This window comes from Neophocaena asiaeorientalis, unplaced genomic scaffold (assembly GCF_003031525.2).
Source record: "Neophocaena asiaeorientalis asiaeorientalis breed wild unplaced genomic scaffold, Neophocaena_asiaeorientalis_V1.1 scaffold223, whole genome shotgun sequence".
In the NCBI taxonomy this organism is placed as follows: Eukaryota; Metazoa; Chordata; class Mammalia; order Artiodactyla; family Phocoenidae; genus Neophocaena; species Neophocaena asiaeorientalis.
Window position 1 is genome coordinate 2,400,474 of NW_020175045.1, and position 2,856 is coordinate 2,403,329.

Below are 2,856 nucleotides of genomic sequence, written 5' to 3' on the forward strand. Positions count from 1 at the left end.
CCAATCCTGTGCTGCCCGGCGCCCGAGACCAGCGAGGCGTTGCAGCCTTTCGGGTCCGGCGGGCCAGCACTTAGGCAGCACCTGCTGTCTACACGACCCGTTCGCGAGCACCGACTGCCTGCTGAGGATCCTGCTGCCGGGCCCTGTGTGGCCTTGGGCGAGTGACTGAACCTCTCTGAGGTTGTGTCCAAGTCCATCAGTAGGGTCGTGACTTCAGCCTGCAGGGAGCTATAGTGACACCAGGTGAGAGGGTGCGTGTAAAGCGTGTAAAGCCTGATGCATCGTCAGCACTCCCATCGTGGTTCTTACTGAGTTTTTAAATTGTGGTAAAATACCCATAACATATTGCCATCTTAACCGTTTTTAAGTGTGCCGAGGGGCCTTAAGTACATTCACATTTTGTGCAGCCGTTTCCACTGTCCACAGAACTTTTTCTGTCAGTGAAGTTGTTCATGGTTCCTCCCAGTGGGGGTGGGCTGCCTTCTGAGGGAAAGCTAACAAGGGCCATGAGGAAATTTCAGTTGTGACTGAACTGTTCTGTATCTTTTTTTTTTTTTTTTTTTTTAAATTTATTTATTCATTTATTTATTTTTGGCTGTGTTGGGCCTTCGTTTCTGTGCGAGGGCTTTCTCTAGTTGTGGCAAGCGGGGGCCACTCTTCATCGCGGTGCGCGGGCCTCTCACTGTCGCGGCCTCTCTTGCTGCAGAGCACAGGCTCCAGACGCGCAGAGCTCAGTATTTGTAGCTCACGGGCCCAGCTGCTCCGTGGCACGTGGGATCTTCCCAGACCAGGGCTTGAACCCGTGTCCCCTGCATTGGTAGGCAGACTCTCAACCACTGCGCCACCAGGGAAGCCCTGTTCTGTATCTTGATCGTGGTGTTGGTTACATGACTGTGTATGTTTGTCAGAACTCCCAAAACTCTACACTCCAAAGGATGCATTTTGCTTATATATACATTATACCTCCATTAAAAAAAAAACTTTTAAAATGTAACTTCCTCCAGCCAAGATTTTGCTAATTATGAAAAAGTGGTGCTTAATGAAGATGAACTCATTTACCCAGAGGACGGCATTCAGAGGCGCTCAATTAATGTTTCCACTAGACCAGCAATTCCCAACGTATACCCTGAAATGGGGGCCTGCAGAGAAGGTTCTGGGTGCCCCCTTCATAAGATGAAAGGGTTCTCTGGTCAAATAAGAGCAGGGTACAGGAAATAAAGTTTTAAATGTTTAATTGCAGCCAGACTTCTCAGACCCTTTGCCAGGATAAAGCATGTTGTGAATTGTAATGAATTTCCCCGTGAATTCCCCAGGCCCAACCCCTGGGGGTGTTGGTAAAGGCTTCTTTGAATTAAGTAGACGTTCAGGTGCCCAGGAGCCAGAATCGCACACTGCAGAAGCCTTCTTGGGAATGTGAACAGAGCACCAAGGTTGTTTGGGTGTGTGCCAGGACTCAGGGTCAGGAAGCCGGGTGAGGGTCTCAGCTGACTGGACCTGGAGCTGAGATAAATACCACCCTTCCCTGGGAGTGGGGAGAAGGGAGGTGGAGCAAGTTCACAATGGGGCCAGGCCCCCTTTTGGGGTGATGCCATGCTTTAGAACCAGGTGGTTGCACAGCACTGCGAACGTCCTAAATGCCACTGATGTGTTCACTTTAAAAGGGTTGGTTTTATCTTAAGTCAGTTTCACCCCCATTAAAAGAAAAACCAGTTCTTGCATTAGCAACCTACATTTTTACTTACCCTCTCTGAAATAGCTACATATTACCTCCTCATTTACCTAGAGGGTAGCAGAGGCTCAGTGAAGTTAACCAACTAGCAGAAGACACACAGCTGCGTAAGTGACAGTTGGGACTGGAAGTCAGATTTGGGGCTCCAGAGCCAGAGCTCCACTGCACCCCAGTGACCTCCTTGACAAAAGGGCACCTGTTGTGAGGGGTTTGTGAGCAGACCAGCTCCCGTCCACTGTGACTTTCGTCTCCCCTCTTCCAGTCCCCGAGCTGCTTCAAGCTGGTGGACCCCAGCTGGCCATCTTTCCCCACAGCAACGACGTTGACTGAGGCCCACCTTCAGGACCCCTGGGCCTCTTTGCAAAGGCCACAGCCTCCCAAGGGCTGACCACAGCCTGGCCCGGTCTCCATGATTTAGTTTATCATGATGTCCTGTACCGACTACAGCTATTTCTGCTTTCATAAGCAGTGTTGCAATGGAAGAAGATAGACGTAACTGTGGCTCGGGCCGGGAAATGTCAGCTGCCCCCATTAGAGGCAGCTAGGGAAAGAAGAAGAAGAAGTAGTAGAAGAAGAGGTATGAGAAGTGCAAATTCCCCTCACCTCCTTTGCAGGTGATAAGATAATCCAGGAGAACGGACAGGTGAACCTTCCTGATGAATCTGAACTCATGCACCCTCAGCCCTATCCCAGCCTCACCGCCGTGTTTCTGTTTCAGACGTCTTGTGGGTGGTGTGGAGTAATGCAGAAGTGGTCGGAACCCACCCCGGACGCTAAGGCGATTACAACACAGCAGTGTGGACGTGGCAGGTCTCCCAGCCTCTCACGAGCTTCAGTTCCCTTATCGGTATAAGGCGTGAAATAATGACGCCCGTTTCCCACAGCGTTTACACATAATGAGAGAAATGGTGTGTGCAGAGGGCTGGCCCCTAATGGCATTTCTGCTGGGAGACCGGCTGGGAAGCACTGCGGTGGTCCCGACGTGGATGATGGTGCCTTAGGCTCAGATGGTGGTGGGAAAGGAGGTGGGGGCAAAAGGATGATCGAGAGAGATTTGGGAAAGGGGGGACAGAATGGAGAGGGTAGGCTGATGGAGGGAGAAGGGGAGGGAGGGGTCGAGTGTGATG

At 51.3% G+C, this 2,856-nt stretch overlaps 1 protein-coding gene across 1 annotated transcript in view; it reads right to left on the reverse strand.

Moving 5' to 3' along the window:
• Positions 1-2,581, reverse strand: part of CHST12 (carbohydrate sulfotransferase 12) — a 20,957-nt gene extending 18,376 nt beyond the window's left edge. The window contains exon 1 of the mRNA XM_024763484.1: positions 2,333-2,581. The gene's annotated coding sequence lies outside the window, so the exon portion shown is untranslated. The remainder of the gene's footprint in view (positions 1-2,332) is intronic.
• Positions 2,582-2,856: the final 275 nt, after the last annotated feature.